General features: G+C 35.1%; 1 pseudogene; it reads right to left on the bottom strand.

Moving 5' to 3' along the window:
- Positions 1 to 11,233: 11,233 nt before the first annotated feature.
- On the bottom strand, positions 11,234 to 12,249 carry LOC129250530 (kelch domain-containing protein 10 homolog; annotated as a pseudogene).
- Between the last annotated feature and the right edge of the window lie 744 nt (positions 12,250 to 12,993).

Raw genomic sequence — 12,993 nt, 5'->3', positions numbered from 1 at the left:
CTTATTTTTTTACCATTTTGTTACTTTTGAAATGATAAGCGGATACATAAAATTTATTAAAAATTTTTTACGATTACATTAAAAAAAACACATTTAAAAAAAAAAAAATTGGCGCCGAGAATTGATGCCGAGTCACATGGGGAGGATAAATACGCAGTGCGTTTATTTCTGCGCCTGCGTTGTGAACCAAGGTTTTGTGCATGCGCGCGACGCGAATTAATTTTAATAAAGTTCTGAAAGTAATTCATGAAGTTTTTCATTACATACATTCATAAATGAACGTATACTCTATATGTACATAAATGATGGTATATGACAATATACATACATAATATGTATGTACATGTCAATAGAAGGTATTTGCATTAAGAAAAAAAAAACGGTTTAAGATAAATCAACACTTATTTTATATTGTATGTCAATTTATAGTTTATGTATTCGACAGCATTTACATACATATGTAGGTATGTACATTTGTATACGAAAAACAATAATGCACAAGCGCAAGAACATCATCTTCCTTTCATACATATGTACATATGCATGTATGCCCAAATAACCTTGACTTATGTATGTACACAAGTCACAGCACATCACATTCTTACAAGACAAATACACATACGCACTAGCGAGTTTCTTCCTAACAAGTGCAAAAACAATTCTGCTCTATGTACATATGTATTATGTCCTAGCATATATACATACATACATATATACCTACTTGCCTTCTAAACTTCCTACAAAATAATTGTATTCATATGTTACTACATCCATGCACGTTCATACATTCATGCATATGTATATGCGCGAGCACAGCGCTCCCTTCTTGCTTTCGTGTACTTTTGTCTTTCACCAGTCGATATTCCTAATATTGTACTTACAAAAACACGATATGTACTTTGATAGACGCAAAAGCAACAGCAAGCGCAACGCCATGGCCGCTTTGCCACCGCACATTCTAAAATGTTCTAGAACACAACAAAAACACATACCTCACATGCGCATGTCGCCCAAAGCTAAAATCTAAGCCTAGCGGCTACAAAAACAAAATACATTCGTAGACGCAGTCGCAGCGGCCATGATTCTATCAGCGACGGCGCTGAACAATTTGGAACAAAACAAAAAGTTCATTCATAAGTTAGAGCTCATATTTCAATTTCATTCATAAAACGAGCCGCCCATATGCCAATTTTCGCGACCATTCGAAAATAGTCAATATTGGAATATTTCGCGTGGAATTATTTGCCAATATTTGATAAATCTTAAATTTTTGTCATGTCGAGTGGCCGCGGCTGTTTAAATTAAACAAAACAGAGTACCGGGAATGTTTAAATTAAACAAAACAGAGTTAAATTTAAGGAAAATTTATATTATCTCCTTCAAAATATGACCCGTCTGAAGGAACACACATGTGCCAACGCTTAACCCAGTCCCCCAAACACTCCCGGCAGGCCGATTTGTATTCTCTTTGATCAGTGCGATGGCGCGTTATCACCATGCAAAATCTGAGAATTGTTTGCTCACATTTCCGGCGGTTTGCAACACACAGCATCTCTCTAAGGTTTCAAAACGAATAAATAATATTCTCTATTGACTGTCTGGCCCGATGGAAGGTACTCATGGTGGACTATGCCTTGGCAATCGAAGGAAACAGTCAACATCACCTTCCCGGTTCTTTTTGCTCATAGGGTATACATATCCCATGTGTCAAGTGTGCGCAGAAGCTTGTGTTCTGGGTTTGTTAGAATGGTGGTAGTTTGTACATATATTTAAACACATATGTGAGTATGCGCGTTAGGCTTCCTGGATGGATATTAGAATATTTTCTCATCAATATGTGTATGTAAGTAGTTCAGATTTGACTGAAGAGATTAAATATAGGAATGCATATTCATATGATTGCGTTTATGGCTGTTTTACATATAAATTAATTCAAAGGAAGTATGAATAATGTTATATAATAGGACTATGAATAAGTTCGTGCGGTTTTTTTCGAAATTTGAAACTTTATTGACGTAAAATGGTTACAAATTTAATATTCAAAGTATTGTCCATCGCTTGCTACTACTTTTTCCCATCTTTCTGGCAATTCACGGATTCCCTTTGTGAAAAATTCTGTCGGTTTTGCCGCAATCCACGAATCGATCCATTTTTTGACTTCATCGTAATTACGGAAGTGCTGGTCAGCCAGGCCATGTTGCATCGATCGGAAGAGATAGTAATCGGATGGCGCAAGGTCTGGACTATACGGCGGGTGGGGTAGGACATCCCATTTGAGCGTTTCTAAGTATGTTTTGACCACTTGTGCAACATGTGGCCGAGCATTGTCATGTTGCAAAATAACTTTGTCGTGTCTATCGGCGTATTGCGGCCGTTTTTCTCGCAGTGCTCGGCTCAAACGCATCAATTGTCGTCGGTAGACATCCCCCGTAATCGTTTCATTCGGTTTCAGTAGCTCATAATACACAACACCCAGCTGGTCCCACCAGATACACAGCATAACCTTCAGGCCATGAATATTCTGCGCCGACGTCGATGTTGAAGCATGGCCAGGGTATCCATACGTTGCCCGACGTTTTGGATTGTCGTAATGGACCCACTTTCCATTGCCAGTCACAATTCGATGCAAAAAACCCTTTCTTTTGTGCCGTTGAAGCAGTTGTTCGCATGCCATAAAACGGCGTTCAACGTCTCTTGGCTTCAATTCATACGGCACCCAATGGCCTACCTTTCGGATCATTCCCATGGCTTTTAAACGTTTGGAAATGGTTGATTGATCAACTCCCAAAGTTTTTGCAACCTCTTCTTGCGTTTGAGCCGGATCTTGATCGAGCAATTCCTCCAATTCGGTATCCATGAACTTTGGCGGCGCACCCTCGCGTTCTTCGTCTTCCAAGCCAAAATCACCACTTTTAAAGCGTGCAAACCACTTCTGGCACGTTCGCTCAGCTAGAGCATGCTCACCATAAACTTCCACCAAGATACGATGACTTTCGGCTGCTTTTTTCTTCATATTAAAGAATTCCCCGCAAAAACACATTATTTGGCACGAAATTCGACATTTTCAAGTGTGGTAAAAATATTGTTGTTTACGCTTCAAATAAAAAACTTATACTGACGTTTGTGCCTTACGACAGTAGCTCTCCAATGAATGTTTGGAAATGTGGATCGATGGAATAATAATCAAGTTACGCCATCTGTTGTAAAACCGCACGAACTTATTCATAGTCCTATTAGAAAATAAATTTCTAAATAACAGGTATTAGAAAAATCTGAATACACTATTTTAAATCAATTTCAATTAAACCAAATATAAAAAATGAAATAAAAATATCGAACAAAAAACTGTGCACAGGACTTGAACCTGAGTCAATTATGAGACGATGTACTGCATACACAACAAGTCTTTCACGATCGCGCTAATCTACAATTATTAATGATCTTTTCTAAATCACTCATTTATTCGATTCGCAGTTTTATATGCACATATTCTGCGTTAGTTGAAAGTTTGTTTGCGTAATATAATTATATGAATATGCATGTGTGTATGCGCGTTTGGCTTTCTGGACGGATATTAGAATGATATGTATTTTCTCATCAATATAATTTGGATTTGATGAAATAGATTATAGATATATGTACATATTTTCTGTTTTGATTGATTTATATAAAAGTCAGGTCATATCCAGTATGAACTATTTTATACCGAAAAGAAATTTCCATTTATAAAATACAAAAAAAAAACAGTATTTTAAAGAAATTTTAATTAAAATAAACTCAAAAATTTTACCAAACTTTCCTGGTTTGAATTGTAAAAAAAAAATGTGCAAGAAAAAAAATATGACTTCAGGACTTGAACCTGAATTATATACGTGCCAAAAAACAAAACAAATAATTCCGCCGACTTTAGCTTCTGCACCACAAACTAACTACCGCGCGGCCTTCTTAATCGCAAATTTATTCGCTTCGATTTCCTTAGTAGTGTGCCGAAAAATCTTATGAACTTCCTCAGTAGTTTGGTAAACGCAGAAAATATCTGTATTCTTGCCCTAGCGTGGTAAGTAAATATAGAAACTCTCCACTCGCGTCACTCGCGTGGTAAATATCTGCAATTCCCCACTCGTGAAGATAGTTGAATTTGAAATGACCTTATTATGAATCTATAAATTAGAACTCGAAAAAAGCTCATTTAACATTTGCTCCTTCTCATTTCATTAACATTCTCTGCTATTAGACCAGAGAATGTTAATGCAATGAGAAGGAACAAATGTTAAATGAGCTTTTTTCGAGTTCTAATTTATAGATTCATAATAAGGTCATTTCAAATTCAACTTTCCTGAAGAGGTCGGAATTGCAGATATTTACCACGCGAGTGACGCGAGTGGAGGGTTTCTATATTTACTTACCACGCTAGGCCAAGAATTCAGATATTTTCTGCGTTTACCATACTATTGAGGACGTTCATAAGATTTTTTGGCACACTACTAAGGAAATCGAAGCGAATAAAATTGCGATTAAGAAGGCCGCGCGGTAGTTAGTTTGTGGTGCAGAAGCTAAAGTCGGCGGAATTATTCGTTTTGTTTTTTGGCACGTATATAATTCAGGTTCAAATCCTGAAGTCATATTTTTTTTCTTGCACATTTTTTTTTTTTACAATTCAAACCAGGAAAGTTTGGTAAAATTTTTGAGTTTATTTTAATTAAAATTTCTTTAAAATACTGTTTTTTGTATTTTATAAATGGAAATTTCTTTTCGGTATAAAATAGTTCATACTGGATATGACCTGATTTTTATATAAATCAATCAAAACAGAAAATATGTACATATGTCTATAATCTATTTCATCAAATCCAAATTATATTGATGAGAAAATATCATTCTAATATCCATCCAGAAAGCCAAACGCGCATACACAGATGCATATTCATATAATTACGCATACAAACTTTCAACTAACGCAGAATATGTACATATAAAACTGCGAATCGAATAAATGAGTGATTTAGAAAAGATCATTAATAATTGTAGATTAGCGCAATCGTGAAAGACGTGTCGTATATGCAGTACATCGTCTCATATTTGACTCAGGTTCAAATCCTGTGCACAGTTTTTTATTCGATATTTTTATTTCATTTTTTATATTTGGCTTAATTGAAATTGATTTAAAATAGTGTATTCAGGTTTTTCTAATACCAGTTATTTAGAAATTTATTTTCTATATAACATTATTCATTTGAATTGATTTATATGTAAAACAGCCATAAAGTCAATCATATGAATATGCATTCCTATATTTAATTTCTTCAGTCAAATCTGAACTACTTACATACACATATTGATGAGAAAATATTCTAATATCCATCCAGGAAGCCTAACGCGCATACTCACATATGTGTTTAAATATATGCACAAACCACCACCATTCTAACAAAACCCAGAACACAAGCTTCTGCGCACACTTGACACATGGGATATGTATACCCTATGAGCAAAAAGAACCGGGAAGGTGATGTTGACTGCTTCCTTCGGTTGCCAAGGCATAGTCCACCATGAGTACCTTCCATCGGGCCAGACAGTCAATAGAGAATATTATTTATCCGTTTTGAAACCTTAGAGAGATGCTGTGTGTTGCAAACCGCCGGAAATGTGAGCAAACAATTCTCAGATTTTGCATGATGATAACGCGCCATCGCACTGATCAAAGAGAATACAAATCGGCCTGCCGGGGGTGTTTGGAGGACTGGGTTAAACGTTGGCACATGTGTGTTGCTTCAGACGGGTCATATTTTGAAGAAGATAATATAAATTTGCCTTAAATTTAACTCTGTTTTGTTTAATTTAAACATTCCCGGTACTTTCTGATCATAAGGTACATACTTGCGGCTTTGCGGACAGCAATGTGTGATTCGCTGGAAGTCGCATTAACTCGCGACTGTCGCACAGTTAGAAGACATATTTACATACATATAAGGGTGCATACATACATACGGAGCCGCGGCCACTCGACATGACAAAAATTTGAGATTTATCAAATATTGGCAAATAATTCCACGCGAAATATTCCAATATTGACTATTTTCGAATGGTCGCGAAAATTGGCATATGGGCGGCTCGTTTTATGAATGAAATTGAAATATGAGCTCTAACTTATGAATGAACTTTTTGTTTTGTTCTAAATTGTTCAGCGCCGTCGCTGATAGAATCATGGCCGCTGCGACTGCGTCTACGAATGTATTTTGTTTTTGTAGTCGCTAGGCTTAGATTTTAGCTTTGGGCGACATGCGCATGTGAGGTATGTGTTTTTGTTGTGTTCTAGAACATTTTAGAATGTGCGGTGGCAAAGCGGCCATGGCGTTGCGCTTGCTGTTGCTTTTGCGTCTATCAAAGTACATATCGTGTTTTTGTAAGTACAATATTAGGAATATCGACTGGTGAAAGACAAAAGTACACGGAAGCAAGAAGGGAGCGCTGTGCTCGCGCATATACATATGCATGAATGTATGAACGTGCATGGATGTAGTAACATATGAATACAATTATTTTGTAGGAAGTTTAGAAGGCAAGTAGGTATATATGTATGTATATATGCTAGGACATAATACATACATAGAGCAGAATTGTTTTTGCACTTGTTAGGAAGAAACTCGCTAGTGCGTATGTGTATTTGTCTTGTAAGAATGTGATGTGCTGTGCCTTGTGTACATACATAAGTCAAGGTTATTTGGGCATACATGCATATGTACATATGTATGAAAGGAAGATGATGTTCTTGCGCTTGTGCATTATTGTTTTTCATATACAAATGTACATACCCACATATGTATGTAAATGCTGTCGAATACATAAACTATAAATTGACATATGTACAATATAAAATAAGTGTTGATTTATCTTAAACCGTTTTTTTTTTCTTAATGCAAATACCTCTTATTGACATGTACATACATATTATGTACTTATGTATATTTCATATACCATCATTTATTTACATATAAAGTATACGTTCATTTATGTGCATATGTGTGCAATGAAAAACTTCATGAATTACTTTCAGAACTTTATTAAAATTAATTCGCGTCGCGCGCATGCACAAAACCTTGGTTCACAACGCAGGCGCAGAAATAAACGCACTGCGTATTTATCCTCCCCATGTGACCGGCATCAATTCTCGGCGCCAATTTTTTTTTTTTTTAAATGTGTTTTTTTTTAATGTAATCGTAAAAAATTTTTAATAAATTTTATGTATCCGCTTATCATTTCAAAAGTAACAAAATGGTAAAAAAATAAGCAGTCGAAGAAATAAATGCACCGCCTATTTTTCCTCGCCACATGTTAGACTCGAGTTCAATTCCCGGCGCAAACTTTTTCTTATACATTTTTTTTTTTAAATCGTTTTTTTTTTAATGTAATTGAAAAAAAAATTATGTAATAAATTTTACGTATTCGCTTATTATTTCAAAAATACGAAAATAGTAAAAATTTAATTAGTTTAATGTATTTATCCTCCCCACGTGACTCGCCATCAATTCTCGGTGGAATTTTTTTTTTTTCGTTTTTAATTTTTATTTTTTTAATGTAATCGTAAAAAAATTTGTAATAAATTTTATGTATCCGCTTATCATTTCAAAAGTAACAAAATGGTCAAAAAATAAGCAGTCGAAGAAATAAACGCACCGCCTATTTTTCCACGCCACATGTTAGACTCGAGTTCAATTCCCGGTGCAAACTTTTTTTTATAAATTTTATTTTTTAAAATCGTTTTTTTTTTTTTTTTAATGTAATTGAAAAAAAAAATTATGTAATAAATTTTACGTATTCGCTTATTATTTCAAAAATACGAAAATAGTACAAATTTAATTGGTTTAATGTCGAGGTGAGAAATGTGTTGTGTGTTGAGGTGAAAGATGTGTGGTGTTTCTAATGTTTGTGTGTTGAGGTGAAAGATGTGTGGTGTTTCTAATTTTTGTGTGGGCAAAAGTCAGTGAGGTGTCTATAAACTCGGTGTGCTAAATGACCTTATTACAAATCTTTCAGATCTCAATTGTACTAAAAAAAGCTTACAGTAACATTTGCACCTTCTCATTGCATTAACATTCTCTGATTAGACCATTATTTATACAGAACTCTATGAACTGCCTCCCACCTCTATTGATTTTTTTGTCTCTTGAATTCCTATCTGCTTTTCCTCCTACAATATCATTTAGTAAGATTTCGTCCATATTTACTTGTAAGTCTCCAATTCGTACATTAAGGTCACCGATTACAACACCATTTACAAAATCATTTTGAACAAAACTTTCTTTTACAATTTCAAAATCATGTATCCAGTTATTACCCTTCAAATATAATGGAATCAAGTTTACAGTTTTTTCCGCCACACAAAATTCGATTACGTCTAAACAGTCTAAACACTTAAACGAATATCTGACATCAACATTTTCTAAGTCTTTTTTAATGCCATAAAGGAGACCACCACTTGCCCGTCCATAATGACAACGTCGTTCTGCTGATCTCCAAAACAGAGTAAACCCCTTGAAGAATTTAAAATATTTTTCAAAATTTTCCGTTTCAACATGCGTTTCTAACAAGATAAAAACATCAAACGAACAAATGTAATCAAAAAAATCTTTATATAACGTTTTGTTTGCTAAGCCGTTAATGTTATACGACACAATATTAATATTAGTTAATTGATTACGATTTTCTAAAAGTTCATCACTGCTGGTTATCACATTTAATTTTTCGGTTACTTTAGTACAATTCTTTAGTTTTTTGAATTTATTTTCTCTAACAAAGAGTGATAATATATGTAATATCAATTTTTGACACGTTTATACCAAAGTAGTGAATAAGAATTTTCTCTGCCGGCTGTCCCTCACACATAAGTAATTTATTAGTATTGTATGACATCCATTTGCCGTCAATATTCATGCTATCATTCCTTACGAATATCTTATGTGTTCTACTTAAGGTCAAGAGCTTTTGTTTTAACTGCAATAGCACTTTTCTATTTTGGTGCCTTTCAGAGCTAAGGTCCTTTTCAATATATATATCCGAGCCTCGCAACATTCTAGCGTTTTTAAGGATATCTCCTGCCATTTCCACGGTTTCAAACTCTGCTATTATATTGCACTTATTATCTTTATCGTATAATGAACGTGCCTCTCTTATTTTAATGTGATGCAGACTAAGCTTATCTTCGCATAATTTTTGAACAGCTAGTGTTGGTTTTTCATCTTTTGTAACGCCTTTAAAAAATAACCTATTTCGCTTACTTTGGTCAACAAGGCGTAGTATTTCTTTTTGTTCCAATTCCCTGTCTTTTTTTAATTTTTGTACTTCTAGTTTAAGGGATTCGTTTTCAGCCTTTAGCTTTTCAATTTCCAATCCCATTGACTCTTTTAAATCTTGTATGTCTTGTTTAGAAGCTAATCGCTCTAATTGCTTATTTAGGTTGGTTTCAATTCCACGTATGGCTGTCATTACATCTTGCAGTGAAAGATCCGGAGATAATTCGGTAACTCTTCTCTTAGCCGCATTACTTGAAGTAGGAGTTCGATGCATTTTGTCAACTTGCAAGTATTAACAATTATAAAATAATTATTATTTAGTAACTACTACTAGGTGGCAATGCCTTTGATACGTTACACCTTTAACTTCTGTAACTACTCGTATACAAATTCGTTCTGCTACCCGCCAGTAGGTGGCGCTACGCTATTACCTAAATTCTATTTGTTGTTATGTTATGTATAGAGCTAATAATTTGAGGTTATGTTGATTGAACGCGCCAAAATGTAAATCTCAGACAATTTCACCTTCGCTGTTCCGCTCAATAAAAGACAGGAGATACACCGATCTTGATGAAGTTCCCAAGTCTCACTAAACAATCAAAGGCTCGTAAACTTACTTCAGTAACGCATGTATTCGACTCGCAGAGTTTCGGAGCAACTTGTTATTGCGACAAATGTATTGTCCCTTCTCAATAGAATGGGTGTTACGGTCTGTAGGATGATAATTCACCTCACTTAGCTTATACACTAACCTATTATCACAGTACTCCTTCCTGCCGCTAGATGTCGCCTTGATTTCAGTTCTCAGTTAATTTCTCCGCGCGAATAATGATCAAAAAGGACATTCAGAAACGCCACCACCAGGCGAATCTCTTTAATTTAATAATTTTCGCCAACTCGCTTGTCCAGCAGTTCTGCCACACCACAACAGCAATCACCAACACTTCAACATCCGCTTCCAATGTTGAAACTTTTTATCTCTTCGAATATCCTTGGTAAAATTAAGAATTTTATAGGAGCGCTCTAATTACACGACTAATCACAAAGACCTTCTTCTTCTTCGAACTATCGAAACCCGATTTCACTAAAAAAGCGCGTGGCAATTGCTCTGTATGCAGAAAAAAACTGCAGGCATTCGAGGTCAATCTCTATTTAGCACATTACTGCCGCCTTGATTTAAAAACTTGTCCAGCAGTTCTGCCACACCACAACAGCAATCACCAACACTTCAACATCCGCTTCCAATGTTGAAACTTTTTATCTCTTCGAATATCCTTGGTAAAATTAAGAATTTTATAGGAGCGCTCTAATTACACGACTAATCACAAAGACCTTCTTCTTCTTCGAACTATCGAAACCCGATTTCACTAAAAAAGCGCGTGGCAATTGCTCTGTATGCAGAAAAAAACTGCAGGTATTCGAGGTCAATCTCTATTTAGCACATTACTGCCGCCTTGATTTAAAAACTTGGTATCTTTTCTTTATTGAAAATAATTTGTTTATATCGTTAATCTGGAAAAAGCGAATTTAATTATGCATAGACTCATGGATACGAACTTTAAATCAGACGGCAGACTATTATCCTTTTAAATTTGGTGTTCATCTGGTTGCCCGATTGGCCACTTGATCCTGCTTCCACTCTTATGATACAATTTTCTAGAATTCGTGATCTGAGCATCCATTGAGTGTATGAACCATATTGTAAAAAAAATCGCCACAACTGCTCGTACACATATGTAGCGTATAAAAATAATTACTCTTATTTTCATATTAATTAGCTTTTTTATTTTTACTCATTATTAATGTCTTATTTTATTATGTTTATTCTCTTGGTTCCATTTCTTCCATATGAAACTATGTCATTCCTAAATGGTTAGCAAACAATAATTATGCTTTTATGTCTAGAATGAAACATAAAAATTGTCGCTTCTTATTGATCGTTACATGACATACCATACCATATATCTCTTCATTTATTGTATAATCATTTGGCTTTTGAAGAATGCCACAATCTCTGTGCAAAGCGCAATGGTATGCCCATTTTAAGCAGCTGTGAGTGGCCATTCAATTTGAGATTTGGTCTGTAATGTAACACTGCCTCCCAGCGAATTTCACTTAATAATGGTATGGTCATCCACATTTTATAAAGGTCATTGCACCGTCGTATACGTTTTTCATCATATTCAATACCACCGAATATGTACATACAACCATTTTGACTGTGCGCTGCGGCATGGAAGTACAAAGCTTTTGGTAGAGAGGCTGTTTTTATAAGTGTCCATTGCTTAGTAGTAAAATTTAATCTCCATATATCTGAAAAATATACTTGATCGGCCTGCAAATGGAAAAGGGATATCCAACTTCAAATATAATTTAATAATACTAAATTTAATTATTACGCACCTGCAAGCCTCCCGTAATGAATGCTTCGACCTCACCATTCGATTTCGTGTGCTGTACGCAGGAAAAGCACTTTCGTGGGTTTGGATATCCGGAATTTTGTCGCTCGATTGTTAGATTTGTTTGTGATGTTCGATCGGGTAATGTGACGAAATGTTCCCATCGGTTTGAAATTAAATTAAATGCAGGGATGCGTTGTAAATCATACACTAAATTCGATGTACACCACCCAGCACATATACTATATGTATTGCCCATCGTAGACAACTTCGTGACGATAACGACCCTCTGGATCTTCGCGTATATCTGGACGACAGATATATACGCATTCCCACACTCGTGTGCGCAAATTTAAGCGATGCACATCACAAGAGTAATCATAGCCAGTTGTTCCCCCAACCGTATATAAATAATGTTCGTGTAAAACTATTCCCGGTCCATATTGCGGAATTGGCGCATCACCAGTAGCCTCTATTCGCTTAACACTCGGTTTTTTACCTGTTGTTTGATATATATAACAGTCGTTTGAGCAAGATTCACCAAATGGATAGCCGGTGCGTCAATCAAATGTCATATTGACAAATTGCAATCATTGTTGCCATGTTTCGATAAGAATGCAATAATAAATGAGGAAAATGAGCAACATTGCCACCACTTAATAATTATATTAGACGCAAACCCAACAAAACACGCTTTGAAAAGTGGGTTCAGGTATGGAGTTGTGTTTTAATTTTGTATGGGATTTGACAGGTGTTTTGTTTAGTGTTTGCGCTAAGAACACGATAGCGGCAGAGAACCCAAACTCCGGCTGCGGTGGAAACTTAGTATAATTCATGAAGTTTTTCATTACACACATATGTACATAAATGAACGTATACTTTATATGTAAATAAATGACGGTATATGATAATATACATACATAAGTACATAATATGTATGTACATGTCAATAGGAGGTATTTGCATTCAGAAAAAAAGAACGGTTTAAGATAAATCAACACTTATTTTATATTGTATGTCAATTTAAAGTTTATGTATTCGACAGCATTTACATACATATGTATGTATGTGCATTTGTATATGAAAAACCATAATGCACAAGCGCAAGAACATCATATCACATATGCAAGAATGCCCAAATAACCTTGACTTATGTATGTACACACGTCACAGCACATCACATTCTTACAAGAAATCAAATACACATACGCACTAGTGAACGAGTTTCTTCCTAACAAGTGCAAAAACAATTCTGCTCTATGTATGTATATATACCCACTTTATGTCCTAGCATATATGCATAC

Source organism: Anastrepha obliqua, chromosome 6 (assembly GCF_027943255.1).
Source record: "Anastrepha obliqua isolate idAnaObli1 chromosome 6, idAnaObli1_1.0, whole genome shotgun sequence".
NCBI classification, from domain to species: domain Eukaryota; kingdom Metazoa; phylum Arthropoda; class Insecta; order Diptera; family Tephritidae; genus Anastrepha; species Anastrepha obliqua.
The sequence above is the reverse complement of the archived record's forward strand: the minus strand, read 5'-3'. Positions and strand labels throughout refer to the sequence as shown.